Raw genomic sequence first — 19,667 nt, 5'->3', positions numbered from 1 at the left:
GCCACCTGTCCATAGCCCAGCACACATTGCTGGGAAAAGGAAGAAGGCTGTTGCTGGGCAGGGATCCCAAATGATAGCCGGCTGTGTGCTTGGCGGGGTGGGGGGTGCGCAGGGGCGTTTTAGGAGAGGAGGTGACCCATGTGCAGCCTCCGTCATGGTCCCCCTCCTCTCCAGCAGCAGTAGACACTGGCATAACATAGTGCCTGTGCCTTGTTCCCAGGGACACCTCCCGTGCCATGCGTAAATCACTCGGAAATGGCAGCGGCGGCCATTTTCCAAGTGATCTGTGCTAGCACAGCAGGGCCTCCGTTGCGGGACTCCGGAGGGGTAAGTATATTCTATGGGTGCAATGTGTGCTGTCGAAGTCAAAAATATTACATAAATAGAACATACAAACTACACACATATAAGTCGCTATACTTGCAAATACGCGCAGCGAGCACAGCAATATATGGTAACACACGCATTTACACCGACATGCCACAGAGATGGATTCAACACTTATTTCATACAGTACATAATTACAATAATATCAAGCGCCAGACATCATGATGATTTAAAATTATATAATGAAGTAATGTCATGTATGTGTATTATTTGAACGAAACCAGATACACCTGTCATATTTGGTATTTAAGCAACCAGATTAATGTGTAGATTCATTTGATACTTGTTATAAAGTTGTAGGACATTGCAACAAATAATTATGATTAAATGTATAAAAGCTAAAATCACTTTTATTAGAACAATAGATATTCCAAACAGGTAGTGGACAGGAAGCTCAGACCAGCCCTTTGGATGTCTTCAAGGCTGAACCTGATTAGCATATACAAAGAGACTAGTGACTCATCATGAATGAGTAAGTTCCCTCCCCTAAAAACTAGATAATTGCTGATCGCACAGGAGGTCAGTTCCTGTTTTTTTCTCAGAGGATGAAGGAGTTGCTGGCAGATCAGTTCCTGTATTTATTTACAGAGAGAGAAAGAGACATAAGATGCATTGAGGGAATGGTATTGTATTGCTGGCCTGTAACTGTATGTAACTGTATGTATTAACTGCTTACTGTATGAGTTGTAACTATAGGTATACTGTACATTGTAATATATTGAATCCATATCCTTTTAATAACAAATATATACATCAATGAGCTTTGGAACTCAGATAATGTGTGGGTGTATTGTTTTCTCTTATGGGATGCAGTGTTTTGCGATGTACAGCACACTTTTATCGTATATGGTAATAAGATGCGCCTGGCGTCTGCAATATATATTAGAGCGGGCATTTTAAATATTTGTGAGAAAGCAATTTGGCATTCACAGAGGAGGGATATCAGGTTCTTAATGATGCACTGTACATTACAAACGCGGCTGTAATCGACCGGCTCCAATGGACGCATCGCGACGCTGATGAAAATAACATCCACATGTATTGTTGTGATATCAGTAAGCCAATGATATGAAATTTCAAGGGACAATGCGTTTCTCATGATATTTAAGATGCTAAAATGTATTTTTATTGTTGCAAAACAAAGTTCAAATAAGTCATACAGGTTGAGTATCCCATATCCAAATATCCGAAATACGGAATATTCCGAAATACGGACTTTTTTGAGTGAGAGTGAGATAGTGAAACTTTTGTTTTTTGATGGCTCAATGTACACAAACTTTGTTTAATACACACAGTTATTAAAAATATTGTATTAAATGACCTTCAGACTGTGTATATAAGGTGTATATGAAACATAAATGAATCGTGTGAATGTAGACACACTTTGTTTAATGCACAAAGTTATAAAAAATATTGGCTAAAATTACCTTCAGGCTGTGTGTAGAAGGTGCATATAAAACATAAATGCATTCTGTGCTTAGATTTAGGTTCCATTGCCATGATATCTCATTATGGTATGCAATTATTCCAAAATACGGAAAAATCCGATATCCAAAATACCTCTGGTCCCAAGCATTTTGGATAAGGGATACTCAACCTGTATTGTGCTTGATTCAGATTGGATTGTTTATCTGTTAAGTAGGGTTAAAAGTACATTTAAAAGTTGCTGCATAGCCTTGATATAGTTTTTTTTTTTTACTCAGGCCTAAAATAACTTCTGGTGCTTGTATAATGTGTGATTTCTTTGTGACAAAGGAAGCCGCATGGTCTGTCCTCCATTTTGGACTAACCACATGACCTGTCCACCATTTTGTGTAAACCTCATGGATGTGGAAGGGGGAGGAGCAGTGGCCATTTTAGGAAGGTCATTTTCTAAATAGCTGATTTTCAGTCTGCTCAGAATAATCAGTTTCCTTGGTCACATCAAGCACAATTTATGAGTTACCAATGCATTTAACCCATGCCATAGTCAATTACAAATAGTTTCAGTTGGGCCTAGTGAGAGTAAATGGTGAGATAAATGCTTGGCTTGGGGTAAAAAAATTGCACACAGATAGAAGAAGGAAAGAGTTGGTTTTGTTTTTTCCTTCAGAGACTTGTAGAATCTGCTTACAGGGAGGATAGCCATTGAAATGCAAATTAACCTGTGTAACTGCTTTTTCTTAGCAGTGGAAAAGCAAATAGCTTTGATATGCAAATAAGAGGTAAGGTGTCTCATAGGTGACCAGTGAATGGTACATATATATATAATATTATTATAATTATGTGTATATTTATATCAGTGTATGTTCTGCAAGATAGCTATCCAATCTGAATCATATCATTTAAATTATTGATTATTGCTAGAGTCATTATAGATCTGTGTGAAATAGGATACATTTGTTGCTATATAGGTAAATTTGAAATAACAGTATTTTAAGGTAGTAAGTGTAAAGACACAAACGCAGGTCTGCATAAAAGTTTATACAGAACAAGTTGTGTCTAGTGGGCAATAGTAATTAGTATTGTTCACATTTATAGAGCTGTGTGATTTGTTTTATTGCGGACGCAGGGTTTTGTACACGTGTCTCGGACAAAGTACAGGACTGCGCACGCAGCGTAAGAGACACGCACGGTCGCGTGTTTACGCAAAGTGCGTAAGAATGCAGGCGCTAAGTACAAACTATACAATAGTGTCGTTTAGTTCAAAGGTGGGATAGTAGACATTTAATACAATAGCACAAAACTACTCAGTTTCTAAAGCAGATTAGTATAAAACTTTTGTTTAAACTGTATTGCCTCTGGGGTAGAGCTGCCTATCTGAATGAATTGAAATTTTCTGTACAGAAAAACCAAAGTGTATTTGAGTGAGCGAACGTAGGAGTGAGTGGATATTGAACCCAGGGAATTTGGGATCCCGTAGTGTGGTACATCAAGTAAGTGGAGGCTTGGTGGCATGAGGCGGCTGACTCACGTTAGTATAAGGCTTAAAACGCAAATTGTGAGGAGATTTGCAGAGGAGCGTAATAGAGAATTGTGCATTGTGTAGTATTGAAGTAAAAAGGTTTTTTGTTATGCTCCGAGCTGAGGGTAACAGTTTGTACATTGACCCGTGGTTGTATGGCAGATAGGTAACAAGTACCTATACGTTGTGCGATTGGACCGCGCATTTGTGGGGGGCAATACATAGCGCAACTTGATACCCCTTTTACGAGCTTTGCGTAAAATCGCGGTATCATTAGCGCTGTATAGAGCATACGCAAGCGTGATTTGTGTATAAAAAGTGTATAGGGAGTTTTCGCTTGTCTCTCTCAGGAAAATCTCCAGCGGCGGATATTTACTGGAAAAGGTAAGTCACTCCTAACACTTCCAGTAAATAGAAACCGATAGGGCCTCACTGGGTACGCGGTGTTCACTATTGGACCGAGAAGGCCAGACTCGGGACCGAGATGGTCAGAATTGCGACCGAGAGGGTCAGCAAGGTTTATTATGTGTGAAAAGTATGGTTCACACACGGAGGCTTTTTGCAATGAATGGTTATGTATGACTGACAAAGATAGGGTACCATTCCCTAAGGTGAGCAGCTTTGAACCAGAGGTATTGCAGAACTTAAGGATAAGGATATGTCTGATAAAATCCCGAAAACAAAGGGTCAGACATACAAATTGTTTAAACCTGTGGCAGCAAAATGGGTTGGTGAGTTTGATCCTAAGGTATTGCAGGTGGTATGTCTAACCAAAGTCATATTAGACAAGAATGGAAATATAAGAACTGCTTGAACTTGTAGCAACAATAAACAAGTAGGGAGAAAAAAAAAAATAGAATGCAAGTACACCGCCATATGTAGATGTGGAAGCAGTTACGGCCAGCATACAAACTATAGAAAATAATTAAAATATGAAAAATATGACTGTAACCTATATATGTACTAATGAATGTTGAAGTTTTATTTAGGAGGAGAAGGTGACCTGATTGTTTTCAGCCATTTCTCATGCACCCAGAGGAGTATCCAACCGGTAAAAGAAGAGCAGTAGCCTGTGGGGGAAGTAGCTGAGACCAGTGGAACAGGTAAGTATGGTATCATTCGTGTACATATATAGCAAAACCAATAAAAAAAAAAAAATCAAGAAAGTAACGTCAGAAATGGAGAAAAACCTGTCCGCACATTAGTATTTGCCAGTAGGAAAGCGGACAGAGACAAGTTAAACCCCGGGTATTTCTTTCAGTTACCATATAAGAAGTATTCATTCCTAGTAATGCCCCTAGTCAAGATGAGCTCGGAAATGTTTGTTGGCCCATGTACAGACCCTTAATACGGGATGAGAAGGATTGAATGAATACTTCGCATGACCTAGAAGCTTGTTAAACTTTTTTTTGTTTGTTTTTGTCTCTTGCAGTAATAGAAAACTCTCCATCTGGATAAGACCACTGGTAAACACTAATTCGGCAAATGGGAGGTGGCTGTCTCTGTGCAAATGGACGGGCTCACAAGAATAGTGCTAGGCGCAGAGAACAACAGGTGGAGAGGTTGAGGACGGTAAGTATACTGGCACATACAGGAAATACCCATCAGTCCAAACCCCAGATCCCAAATGGTCAATAATATGTTACACTTGTAGGAAGGAAGGGGATTTTGCCAGAGATTGTAGGAGTAGTAGGACACATAGTCAATATAGATCCCCTAGACAGAAAACACAAGCCACATTATTAAACACATAGACGGGACCAAGGGACATATAGTAAGGAATCATAAGCCATATAGAAAACACAGATTCGGCTAATGGGAAGAACAAAATAAATGCAACATTACCCTTTGACAAAACTTGCTGGGGTTAAGATGGGGCCTCTAAACTTTTACTTCTTTTTCCTAGCAGAAATGGCCCCTGATTAACTTAATTTTGTTAGATATTATATACATATACTGTGCTCCCGCTCAGGAAGTACAAAGTATGTTAGACACCCACGAAGACTAATGTCGCATTCTACTGTTCTAGATGCATGTCGATCACAGGTAGAGGAAATTATCTCACAGATACCGGGTTCCCTATGAACTTAGGATGGACAGGACACTGGATTGATGGCTGGGATAGTCCCAATAGCGATACGATAAACACAGATTTTTTTTTAAGGGGAGTAGACCAAGTAGAGAATCACTTCCCCGTAGTGCCCAAACCAGTTGTCAAATTTTTATAAAATCTTCACCTCTACAAACTCATCTGTCACCAACCTCTATTCTGCTTCTCTACAGTTTCCTCTTCATCTTTTGCGTTCATACAGGGTGGTACAATACATGGACCCAAGTACAGTTCAAACTCCACATGCCTAGGTCCTTCAGAGTTCTGCCCGAACCCAGTATATCTCAACAGCACGATAATACCAGTATTACTGCAGTGTGCCTTGTCATGCACAAAGGGTGGATAATGGGAATACTGGTGAAGGGAAATTTTATATAGACACTGATATGCCTGTTGGTGAATGGCAAACCTGACATTTTCTTTTTCATTTTCTTCTACTTTCTCTCCTCTAGAGATGTTTTTTTTTGAGTTATGCTCATGGTACTCTACATTGCAAACACACGATAGTTAAATTAAGATACAAAAATTTGTGTTCCCTACAGGAACAGGCAGTCTGGAGGACAAAGGGGTATGGCCAGGAGTCCTCAGGACTGTGGACAGGTGGACACAGTAAGCCAGTAGCCCCCAGAGCATACCTTCCAAGTCTAGCTGAGGTGGCACACGGTCTGACTCATCTAGGCAAAGAGGGTAGGTGCAGGCTGATGAGAGCCTACTGGTGTGCGCCAGGATTCTATTCTCATGCAGGTTAGAGAGCAATGACCTGTCTTGCTTGCTTGAGGAAGAATATTGGTAAAGCAATACCAACAGAGCCATCCAATATCCCTCCTGCAGACGGATCTTTTCAGGAAATACAAATCAACTTCGTACAGTTAACACCCTTTAGGAATTATTGTTATGTATTGGTGTGCACTGATGTCTTCTCAAACTGGGTAGAGGCATTTCCTGCCGCCACGGATGCTACTGTGTTTACCGCAAAGAAAAATTGCGCAGAAATTTGTGTGTAGATAATGGTACCCCTAGAAGTAGGAGCAAAGCTTGAAATTGTACTACTGTGATCATAGATACTGCCACTAGTATTATGTATTATGTAGCTTCGGAACCACTCCCAGATCTTCACTCAACGAATCACCCTCTTCGAAATTGGTTTATGTTTTTGTTTTGGTATTTGTGTCTTTTTGGTTGTTTTTGGAAGACAACCTCATGTCATGATTGATCCGCACAATGATCAGAGATACACCAATGGGGTGACAGTACAGTACCTTATTGAGATAAGCCAGCATTTGAGAACTTGACAAAAGAACTTGAAACTGTAGATTGCTGGTATGCCAAATACTAACTGTCTTGATTGTGAACCAAGAGACTGTGTGATTGTTCTTACGCTCAGGTTGCCTAATAGACAGGTGGGAAGGACCATACCAAGTTTTGTTTACAGCACTATCCCAGTGAAAGTAGACGAGAGAGAGAGTTGGGTCCACGATTCCCATTGCAGGAAAGTCGGTAGTCCGGGAGGAACTCGTAAATAGAGTGAGATCGCAAAAGTATCACCAGAGACTCTGTTCCGTGAAGACTGAGAGGCGGCACTGTTGAACACTACCTGAGCATACTAAAGGATTGCAGAAAGACCAGTCATTGTAATTGATTTGTTATGAACAAGAGTTGTTTTGTTCTATTTCTCTTTTCTCTCTTTCCCGCTGACAAACATTTTCTTTCAGGCTATTCTATTTTTGTGAGGTTTTTTTTTATGAGGAGTCGCGTGTGGGACAGGAACTGGTTCTGGAGGAAGGAGTGATTTCCTTATAGGATCCCAGGATTAGCCGATCAGTTTGTTAAAATCAGAGAAAAATCAAAGGTCTAGTAGTTATGGAGTTCAGAGGTAATCAGGAACAATCAGACTATGGCTATTCACACATTGCAGATAAAGAGCTCATTAATATATGTTTAAGAAAGGTTTATGAGTGGCTCTCCCCGAACGCCGAAGGTTTATGTTATTTAGGAAGGACACTACTTATAACCCTTGTTCAATGATTAAGCAGACCTAACATACGTTCCAGAAATGGAAACACAGAAAATTATAGGAATATGTAGATCATGAAAATTTTATATGTCACTGTCACGATTGGTTTGTATCTTCTTAGTCTACCCAGCAGAACCTCAATCGGATCCAAACATCAGTGTACAAAGACGTAGGTACATGTATGTGTGAAATGTTCATTGCAAATAAGACATTATAGGCCAAAGCACTGTCCCAGCATACTCTATAGGTTGAATGTTGTCCCACACCCAACCAGTGGTCCCGTGACCGCCGAGTGCATATAGAGGATGTCTCGTCCTCCTCCCTGTCTTCCCCAAATATAGACAAGTGTCTGATTTGCAAAATTAATACATACTTGTGTCTAGGTCACCGATTATTGTATGAAATATTTTTTTTTCTTATGTTAATAATTGATGGCAGTTATTGTTTGCTGCCAAAGGGTGGACTGTCGAAGTAAAAAATATTACATAAAAAGAACATACAAACTACACACATATAAGTCGCTATACTTGCAAATACGCACAGCGAGCTCAGCAATATATGGTAACACGCATTTACACGACATGCCACAGAGATGGATTCAACAGTTTTTCATACAGTACATAATTATAATAATATCAAGCGCCAGACATCATGATTTAAAATTATATAATGTAGTATTATTTGAACGAAATCAGATACACCTATCATATTTGGTATTTAAGCAACCAGATTAATGTGTAGATTCATTTGATACTTGTTATAAAGTTGTAGGACATTGCAACAAATAATTATGATTAAATGTATAAAAGCTAAAATCACTTTTATTAGAACAATAGATATTCCAAACAGGTAGTGGACAGGAAGCTCAGGCCAGCCCTTTGGATGTCTTCAAGGCTGAACCTGATTAGCATATACAAAGAGACTGGTGACTCATCATGAATGAGTAAGTTCCCTCCCCCAAAAACTAGATAACACATTGCTGATCACACAGGAGATCAGTTCCTATTTTTTTCTCAGAGGATGAAGGAGTTGCTGGCAGATCAGTTCCTGTATTTATTTACAGAGAGAGAGACATAAGATGCATTGAGGGAATGGTATTGTATTGCTGGCCTGTAACTGTATGTAACTGTATGTATTAACTGCTTACTGTATGAGTTGTAACTATAGGTATACTGTACATTGTAATATATTGAATCCATATCCTTTTAATAACAAATATATACATCAATGAGCTTTGGAACTCAGATAATGTGTGGGTGTATTGTTTTCTCTTATGGGATGCAGTGTTTTGCGATGTATAGCGCACTTTTATCGTATATGGTAATAAGATGCGCCTGGCGTCTGCAATATATATTAGTGCGGGCATTTTAAATATTTGTGAGAAAGCAATTTGGCATTCACAGTGCGGTGTGGGCCCCCCTGGAACCAGGGGCCCGTGTGCACCACACACACTGCACCCATTATAGAAAAGCCAGTGGGGGTGCGGTGCGTATATGAGAGCACGACTGCACACCCAAGAGTGGTACAGTATATCTATTATATAAAATGGCCCCTGTTGTGACAAAATAGTGTGAAGCAGATACAGAATGGTAGGAAAAAATAGTTCAGGCTAAGCAGAATAAGCTAATATAAAAATCAAAAAATGTTTTTTATTTGTTTTATTAATATTTACAGTATGCACGATTAATGATGTTTTTTTCAGCTTTCTTCTAGTTAACACCTAATAAAAATGGTGTTATCTTTTAAAGTTTGAAGATGAGAAAAGTTTTTATTCTCCATATATCACATAGCTGATCACTACCTATTGAATCCTATGGGGGCGGTGTGGGAGATGCTTCAAGCCATGAAAAGACCCATCTCTTAAAAAAAGAGAAAATTCAGTGAATTCCTAAACTTCAGTTTAGTTTTCAATTCTATAAAAAGGGAGAACAAATGTCTTTTCTCCAGCTGAAATGCTGGAGAAAATAGGTATTTATGAATACTAAAAGCCCGGAAGTCTGACAATGGTTTCCAAATGTCAAATATACATATAAAATTTCTCCCCTGCTAAGACTGCAAAAAATTTAAATAAAGGTATAAATAATACTAGAGATAAGATAGTTGGGTGGATACTCCCCTGATTTGACACAAGAACAGATCTATTCACCATTGCCAATTTATTTTACCAATTAATGTCTGTTATCTCTGTGGAAGTAAAAGTGGTTATCATATGGAGATCATGGGAATTATGCCTTGTGTGGTATTTCTTACCCACTATATACTATAGTGCAGACAGAGAAATAGATCTGGGAAAAGTTACTTGAGTAAATATGTACTGTAGATGATGTATTAAGAAATAATTTTCATTTATAATTCCTTTGACAATGCGGCATGATAATATTACTCAAATATATGATGAGACATTGAAGCTAATTTTGAAAGAGATGCAGATGATTTCAAAGGAAGTTATGGACCATTGATTGGTATTACATTACCTAATGCCAATGAAGGTGGTATGTGAGTTGGGTACGGGGTCCCGACAGTCCGAATACCGACAGTGGCATTCCGATGGTTAGAATACCGGCACGTTTTGATAAGTAGGCTAACCCTACCTCTTTCCTTCCCCTAACTTTCCCTACCTGCAGCCTAACCCTCCTTCTCATATTTATATTCGGGATTATGACCGTTGGGATTTTGAGAAGTGTCAGGATACGGAGAGTCCTTACCACATCCAAAGAACGCTCTTTGAAAGACAAGTCTGAAGAGATAAAGGCTGGAACCACAATCTCTGGCCAGTCATGGTGAAAAATCAAATAGGGTGGACGACAGGACAAGGCGCCTAAGTCCTACACCCGTCTTGCCGAGGCAATAGCCAGCAAGAACAGGACCTTGGCAGTGAGCTATTTGAGGTCCACTGACTCAAGAGGTTCAAATGGAGCCTCTTGCAGGGCTTTCAGTGACCAAGCTATTTTGCGAAACGTACGTCAGGAAGAAGGAAGAGAGGCAACAACCTCACGGTCACGTGGTGCGCACACGTGACCGCAACCAGCCGATCACGGCAAAGTTCGTCGCTACGGGAACCAGCCTAACAGGAAGTACAGTGCGGCCGGAGCACAGCAGCGGGCAGTACGCGGGCAGACGCGGCCAGCACCTTCCATACATCAGGATCTCCCTTATCATCTCCCTTATACAAGTAGGACAAAACGTAATGAATGTACACCTGGATTAGGTAATACTTTTGATACATGCACTTTTGCCTCTTTGTGCACGAAAAATTCATATCTACGTGGCACATAGATTACTTTACTATATGCATAAGTGACAGTCAATCATCACCAGTAAGTGAACAAGTGTTAATTAGAGTGTGGTCTATATTGCTACCAAAACAGCGGATGCAGATACATCTACTATCTTTTGGAGCTTATCAAACACACAAATGCTTTCTCTTTTTGTAATGCAGAAATCCAGCTGATGATATATATGGTATATTGTCTGTTTTTTTCCTATTGCCTAAAAATAATTTATGATGGGGCATTAGAGTTGAAGATTTCACTGCTTATGTTACTTTTTTTGCACAATCCATAGTGTATTTTCATACATCTATTGATGTTTTGGAGACCAAATTTGGAGGTTTCCCTCTCTGCATAGTTAAAAGAATATTATAATTTAGAATTATTGTTACTTGATATTCATATGAAATATCTGTGCAGCATAGATGTCTTTTCTACTTGTACTGCGACTGCTTTAACCGTGAAAATTTAGATGGGTATCTGAATTTTGTGTTATATCTTTGAGAGAAAAAAACTCTTGATCTTTTCTACACCAAATCAGCTGCCTCGAGACCTGTGGTTCACATAATAACGCAAATCGGCTCTTATCTGTGCCCAATTAGGACACAGTGTGACAAGGGTAAGCATAAGGTCTGCGGTCATACCCCACTGGAGATGCCCAATCTCATCTGATCTTGGAAGCCAAGCAGTGGAGGGCCGGTTTAAGTACTTGGATGGGAGACCACCAAGGAACACCCTGGTACTGCAAATATTTGCCACCCTTTTTGTCACTAAAATAGAGCACTGTCTTACATCTCGGCTATGACCTATGATTCAACTACCTGCTAGGATTCAATTCCCATTTGGGATGTACAGCAGTTTTCAAATGATGGTCATATATATATACACTGAATGAGCAATTCTTTTGACCACAGGTTGTCCTACAGTTGGTTTGTCTGTTCACAAATTCACAGATATACCCATCTCGGCCTATATTAGGTATCTGTACCTTGTAATCTATATACAATTTTCTATATTTTCGCAATGTCACCATTTAACAAATATTGGCGCTCATTGAACTCCTCAATAATTAATTTTAATGAGAATTATTAAAGTATTGTATTTTAGTTAGTTATTGTGACATCCAGTCATACAACATTATCTGTATATGAGTGCTTCCCAAAAAGAGTCTTCTTCTTTTCTTTTTCCACGTTTACATAGGGCTTTCAGTAGAACAGTCAAATCCCATGGAGCCACAGGAGGGACATAGGGAGGCTTAATCCTAAGTATGCACTGAGTGAAAGTATGTATGTCGGGTATAGACGCAATTTTTCTCTGAAACCATACTGACAAGACAGATACGTGAACCAGACGGAGACCTAAGTCAAGGCCTCATTACAGAAAAGCCAGTTCTGAATGTAGAGACGACATAATTCTTATCAGCACACCATGTGAAGTAAGAATGCCAAACCCTGTAATAAATCTGGGCAGAGGTCGGTTTGGTGGACTTTCAACATAGTCTGGATAACCACCTCAGAGAAACCTTTGGCCCTCAGGAATGATGCTTCAAGAGCCACGCCGTCAAAGTCAGTCTGGCCAGGTCTGTGTAGAGACAAGGGCCCTGCACGAGGAGGTCCGGGCGCTGAGGCAGTAGAAGGGGGTTCTCTGTCGACAGATTGTGCAGGTCTGAGAACCAATGCATTTGAGCCCATGCTGGAGCGACTAGAAGTAGTGTTCCTTCTTCTTGTTTGAACTTCCGTAGTACCCTGGGCAGGAGTGACACTGGAGAAAACGTGTAGGGCAGCCGAAAGTTCCATGAAACCGAGTGTGCATCTACTATCGCTGCTTGAGGATCCCTGGTCCTTGATCTGATGACCGGAACTTTGTGATTGTGTCGAGATGCAGTTAGGTCTACATCCGGTAGGCCCCATTTGTCCACTAGTAGTTGAAACACTTTTGGATGAAGACTCCACTCTCCGGCGTGCACGTCCTGGTGACTGAGAAAGTACATTTCCAGTTTAGGACACCCAGAATGAATACTGCCGATAAGGCTGGCAGATGGCATTCTGCCCAACCAAGGATTTTGACACTTCCATCACTGCCATGTTGCTTCGAGTGCCGCCTTGATGGTTTATGTATGCCACCGTGGTGGTGTTGTCTGATCATACTTGAACAGGGCTGTTCTGTACCACAGGCAGGGCAAGAGATAAACAACACGGTGGCCCCAAAAGGTCTTAATGAATATCTCAACTACGGTGTTTTCTTGCAAGATTAATGCTCCAGCATAATATTCCAACTCTTAATCAGATCTTTAAAACAATAATCACCCACCAATACCTGCACCAACCCCACACAATAAGATAGTGACAGGCCATATAGGGGGGTCTTTTTCACTTATATTGCAACATTTTGCACACCCACCCAGAATTCAAGTGTTTTTCACCATCAGCACAGAGTGTCCCTCACTATTATTACACCCCTCCATTGTCCATTATTTCCCCACATACACCCAATTTCCTCATCACAATTTTACCACAGTCCCTTTCCTGTTCCCACCCATACCAGCGCACTCAATCTCAAGGTTGGTCACATTCACACACTCATCACTTTTCACATCCCTTCCCCCCCCTCCCCCTACGTTTGTTTTCCCTTTTTTTTCCCCTCTCCTTCCCAGTCCTCTACTCACACATACACCACCCACCATCTTCCCCTCCCCTTCCCTGCTTCACCATTACACGCACACATATACACTCTTTCTTTTCACTCCTCATCCTTTCCCCCACACATTCTTTTCATTCACTGACATAGGGCACTCATGCTTTTATCCCCCATTCCCCCATCTTCTTTCCCCCCCTCCTCTACAATCTCCCCCCCCCCATCCCGCCCCACCCTCCCCTTTCCTTTCCCCTTTGTTTTCCCCTTTCCCCCCCCTTTCCCCCTTTCTTCCCCTCCCCCCTCCCCCCCTCTAATTTCTTCCTAAAAACTCCCCCCCTCCCCCCCTTCATTCCCATTGTCACATTCCTGTCCCCCCATCCAACCCATTCATCAGCATTTACAGTCACCACATTTGTGACTACTCCTCCTAACATTATAGCCCTTACCCCTCCAGGATTCCCTATGCACTCACATATGCATTTCCTCACACACCTATTCACACCCCTACACCCACTTATCGAAATCCGTTATTGGTCTGATAAACATATAGACCAGTTAATATAAGCAATAACCAGGACATCAAATTATCTCTTATAAAACAACTGTCTTAACGAAACAGGTGTTTCAGCTATCTACAAATCTCCTTTCTTATAGATCCATGTCTAAATGGACTTTAATATTATAACAGCAGTCCCTTATCATGAATAATTTTTATTTTCACTCAATGTATAAGTCTCCAAACTTGTCTTATTACTGTTTTAAGCTTACAAGTATCTACACCAGTACTTCTAATTTTATTCAGTCTCCCTGCAGAAACATCCTCGGCACACGCCTGGATAAACATAGCAGGAGAAACTGTTCACATTAGTCCCAGCTGACCCGCCTTAAACACACCTCCTCACACATCTCAGTGTTTGACAGGCTGGTTCTCAACTTAAATAAGGCGGCAGAGAGCTCTGGGAGCAGGCGATCAGGTGATCAAGCTCCCAGAGCGAAACGTACGTCAACTTCCGGTCCCGGCGTCCGAACTTCCGGTCGCACGGACCGCGGACATCGGCTCCACAGCTCGAACTCTCCCTGGCTGGAAACCTCTACCCACACTTGCGGGACACCTCAGATTTCACACTGCCCACCAATGCATGCAGGCATTAAGGTTTGAACCGCACACCCAGTGAGGTATACTATTACAATTGTATTATAATCGGATCTCCAATTTCCACCAGGGGGGGCTCTTATATAGGCACAGCATAATTATTCTTCCACCGTGCCCTAACAACTCAGAGACACAGTGGGGGGTAATATTCACCCCTTACATAGATTACCTATCGGCATGTAGCTGCAAATATCAGAAGTGCCTATTTCAAGGGGTTATTTGCGCTACCCCTCTTTTTCTAAATTAATATTTATTGTTATGATATCTCAATACTTAGTGCAACAAACATCATTTGTCATTTTTGAGAAACGTCTCTACTTTTCCTTATGCCAATTTGAATATATAGCAGCATTATGATGTGATATCTAATCATAGGAACATTCAGTAGAGGTACAAACCTTTAGGAGTTATTATTGGTAGGATTCCCATATGGGGGTAAAAGACACCCATTAGAATACGGTGTGCTTTTCCACTGCACAGTATCATTTCATATCTCCTTCTTTTAGGGGGGTAGTCCCTGTCAGACCATCTCAATTATCAATATTTGCCTGAAATAACCACACACTGGAATTGATTGCACAAACTGGAGATTTACTCACCTACGGTCAAACCGCACTGAGTATGCCCAACCTCGTATGATCTTGGAAGCCATACACTGCAGGGCCTGGTCAGTACCCGGTTGGGAGACCACCAGGGAATACTAGGTACCGTAGGTATTTTATTCTCATCCATTTGAGCCTTTCCAGTTCTTTGTGCAGCCCCAGGCATTTTGTTTGACTTGGATATTCTGACATGGGATAGCTGAACCCAATGGAGCATATTTACTCCCATTAACACTTTTTCAATCCAGAAATAAAGTAAGTTTTGATAACAAAGGGAGTAAACATATTTTCGCCTTCCCAAATTTTTTTATTTGCCTCAAATTTGTAATAAATTATCCATATTTGCCTCCTCCCTTTTAGTAAGTATATCTCAATAAAAGTTAAGTATTAATTCACTCATATTTTCATAATTTATCACATATTTTTCTAAGTGTGCCCTGGAAAAGGCATATAGCAGCTCTTTGTCTTTTGCTCTTTTCTTAAGACCACATTCCCCAGGGCAAGAGATAATGCCTTGAACACTGCCTGCAATTCCAGAATGTTTATCGGGAGGAGAGATTCCTCCCTGGCCCACGACCGTTGAGAGAGTGTTGCTCCATCACCGCGCCCCAACCCCTCAGACTGGCATCCGTAGTCAGGAGGACACAGTTGGGATTCCAGAAGGCACGGCCCCTGCCCAACTGCTGGTCCTGTAGCCACCAGCTCAGTGACAGACGAACCTCCAGAGTCAAGGAGATCATTTGAGACCTGATCCAATGAGGCAGGCCATCCCACTTGGAAAGGATTAACCTCTGTAGAGGGCGGGAATGAAAATGAGCATACTCTACCATGTCGAACGCCGATACCATGAGGCCTAGTACTTGCATTGCTGAGTGTATCGACACTCTTGGGCGAGAGAAGAAGTATCTAATCCTGTCCTGAAGTTTCAGGACTTTCTCTGGAGACAGAAACAGTCTTTGGCTGTGTGTGTGTCCAGCAGTGCCCCCAGGTGCACCATGCGCCGAGCAGGGACCAGCGAGGACTTCTTCCAGTTGACGAGCCACCCGTTGGCTTGTAGGAAATTTACCATTAGTTGTAGATGACTGAGGAGGACATCTTGGGAGTTCGCCAGGATCAGAAAGTCGTCTAGATATGGCAGGATCCTGATTCCCTGACGACGCAGAGGAGCCATCATCACGACCATAACCTTGGTGAAGATCCGAGGGGCCGTGGCCAGTCCAAACGACAGAACCTGGAACTGATAATAAAGGTTGCCAATAGCAAACCGCAGATATTGCTGATGCTATATGGCAATAGGTATATGCAGATAGGCATCTTGTATATCCAGGGATACCATATAATCCCCGGGTTCCATGGCCAGTACAATGGAGCGCATCATTTCCATACAGAACTTGGACAATCTCACAAATTTGTTCAGTGATTTGAGGTTGAGCATAGGCCGGAAAGACCCATTGGGCTTCAGGACTAGAAAAAGGGTCGAGTAGTATCCTCAGCCTCTCTGGGACAGGGGTACCGGCACTACCACTCCCGTATCGGGAGGGAACGCACAACCAGGTGTAGAGCTTGCGCCTTCAATGGGTCCAAAGTGATAACCATCGTTCGGAACTGGCGAGGGGGACGTCTCTTGAAAGAGACTACGTACCTGTGAGAGACGACTTCTCGCACCCATGCGTCTGAAGTGGTCTTTAACCAGACCTGGGTGAATTGCAGAAGTCGGACTCCCAGAAGTCGGACTCCCACCCCCGTCATGCAGCAGGCTTGTCTTGTTTGGAAGCAGGTTGACGGGCAGCCCAGGATTGTTTTGCTTTGGGCTTAGAGGTTTTGGGAGCACGAGCTTGTCTAGGCTATGCCTGACCTTTTGCTTTCCGTTGAGATAGAAAGGAACGAAAGTGGTACTCTTTGCCTTCTGTGCAGAATGATTAGTATTTGGGAGAAAAGCAGTCTTAGCAGCCGCTAAATGAGTTACAATCTCATTCAGATCCCCCCAAACAGGATGTCTCCCTTAAAAGGGAGTACCTCCAAGGTCTTTTTGGAGTCCAGGTCCACCTTCCATGACCTCAACCACAGAATTTGGCGAGCCAGGATCGACGTAGTCAACGCTTTGGCCGCCATTACACCTGCCTCAGAGGACGCCTCCTGAATGTAGTGGGAGGCAGTGGTAATATGAGACAGGTACTGTCTGGCGATGTCAGATATATCCTGAGGCAGCTCTTCCTCTAATGCCTGAACCCATGCTTCAATTCCTTTTGCGGCCCAGGAGGCTGCTATAGTGGGTCTATGTACAGCACCTGTAAGGGACTAAATAGATTTCAGGTATCCTTTTCGACTTGCTTATCTGTCGGTTCCTTCAGTGAGGTGACAGTGGTGACAAGCAGAGTAGATGACACCACAAGACGGGTGACATGGGAATCCACCAGCTCATCGGTTGTGTAACAATTTTCCCACTTGTTACACAACTCAGCGGAGAGAGGATAACGAGTTAGCATCATTTTAGACAGGGGGAATTTCTTTCCTGGAGAAGACCAGGGTTCCTGACGTATGTCTACCAAATGGTCAGAATGTGGTAAGACTACTTTAGTTACCTTCTGACGTTTAAATTTATCAGGTTTCATTGTTGAAGTAATCGTAGTGTGATTGACAGGAAGTGGGTGTTTCTGGGCGGAAACTGGCCGTTTTCTGTGAGTGTGCGGAAAAAACGCATACGTGCCAGGGAAAAACGCGGGAGTGTCTGGAGAAACGGGGGAGTGGCTGGCCGAACGCTGGGTGTGTGTGGGACGTCAAACCAGGAACAAAACTGACTGAACTGATCGCTATTTGTGAGTAAGTCTCGAGCTACTCAGAAACTGCTAAGAATTTTCTATTCGCAATTCTGCTAATCTTTCGTTCACAATTCTGCTAAGCTAAGATACACTCCCAGAGGGCGGCGGCTTAGTGTGTGCAATGCTGCTAAAAGCAGCTAGCGAGCGAACAACTCGGAATCACCCCCATTGATCTTACAACAAAGAAAAAAAAAAGAAAAAAGTTCACCCCTATGTACTTTTGATGTTTAGATTGGGTGCTTCTGTTTGGTGTCCTTCAGAAAAGATGGAATAAAATGTCCAGGTCGTAGCACCTTTTGCGGCACACAGGACAAATGCTGTTCATCTGTAGCCATTGTGTCAGGCAAGGGACATGGAAAGGAAGGTGGCAGGATGATACAGCCATTTATATTCTAACTTCAATGTCAGACATGCAGATGTCCTCGGCGCAGCTGCCTGATTTTCAGTGGCACTAGGCTCATCTCTTGCTCTTTCTGATGATGGTCCAGCTCTTTTTCGTCCCAATGATGGTCCACCATTGGATGGTCTGCGGCGTCCTTACCTCAGCCATGTCTCACCGATGTTATGGTTTGTTCCTCCATTTCCAAGCAGCTGGGTTAACTCCCTTTGGCTCATAGCTGGTGATAGTAGCTGTAAAAAGAAGAAAAAAATGGGAGAGTAAGAAAAAACACAGATGTGATTGTGCACTGAGATCTGGTCACTGGTTAATCACTGGCAGCAAATACTAGTGCGCAAATGTGATCTCTCTCAGGAGGCTCTTCTCATGCGTCAGCAATGGGTGTGGCTCATAGGGTTGAATGTAACTAGGTTGACACCTGAAATAGGTTAACATGAACAAAGTCGACATGTAAAAAGGTTGACATGTGTTTTTTTACTTTTTTTGTGTCCTTTTCTTCGGAAAGTGACTGGGAACTCCAATTGCACCGTATCCACTCGCCATGGTCCTCTGATGGAGATCCTGGCCTCTTCCTTCCCCAGCAACAGCGGTGACAGAAAAGTGGGCCATCGCCAGTGGCGGATTCAGGGGGGGGGGGACACCAAGGCATGTGCCCCCCATGTTGTTTAGAAGCTTGTTAGTGCAGCAACACTGGTGGGGAAAATGGGATGCTCCAACCTCCGCGGCCCCTGCAGTACGGGCAGAGGTGGTGCAGTCCTGTTGCTAAACTGCAATTCCTGTTTCTGTATGGTGGCCAGTTGGGAGCAGTTTTCAGCGTGCATCCTCCTTGAGTCCCCCCTGTTCGGCCCACGTCATGCTGCTGTGACTGTTGCCGGCATCCTGCTCCCTGCCTGCATCCGGATATACAGCTCCTCCTCCCTTCCAGCTCCTGAATGTGACTGTGGCCGGCGTCTTGCTGTGGTGACTGTAGCCAGCGTCTTGCTCCCCGCCAGCACCCAGGTCTCCAGCTCCTCCAGCCATCTGACTCGAGACTGTGATTGCGGCCAGCATCCTGCTCATCACTGCCTGCACCCAGATCTCCATAATTGACCTCAGGTAAAGGTCCGCACCCCGTCCTACCCCTTGTACCTTCCATCCACTTATCTCAAGGCCGGTACCAGTGAACAGTTCCCATGGCAGGGGGCAATCAACAGTGTAGTGTGGGGGTACAGAGGTGGTATATCAGTGTGTAGGGGTAATTCTCTGTGTGCCCCCTACCAGCCCACTGTGCCCATCGATGTCATTGCCCCCCACCTAGAACCTACCAGCCAGTTCAGTCACCGGGATCCCCCTGCCCCC

General features: G+C 42.7%; 1 long non-coding RNA gene and 2 pseudogenes across 1 annotated transcript in view; 2 read left to right on the top strand and 1 right to left on the bottom strand.

Annotated features, from left to right (window-relative positions):
• The window catches only part of LOC134912667 (uncharacterized), a 70,125-nt gene that overhangs the window by 22,891 nt on the left and 27,567 nt on the right, over positions 1 to 19,667 (bottom strand). The gene's annotated exons all lie outside the window — the stretch shown is intronic.
• LOC134940011 (5S ribosomal RNA) lies at positions 11,355 to 11,475 on the top strand (annotated as a pseudogene).
• On the top strand, positions 15,109 to 15,227 carry LOC134949881 (5S ribosomal RNA; annotated as a pseudogene).

This window comes from Pseudophryne corroboree, chromosome 1, assembly GCF_028390025.1.
Source record: "Pseudophryne corroboree isolate aPseCor3 chromosome 1, aPseCor3.hap2, whole genome shotgun sequence".
Lineage (NCBI taxonomy): Eukaryota > Metazoa > Chordata > Amphibia > Anura > Myobatrachidae > Pseudophryne > Pseudophryne corroboree.
Note: the sequence above shows the minus strand (reverse complement) of the source record. Positions and strands in the feature narration are given on the sequence as shown.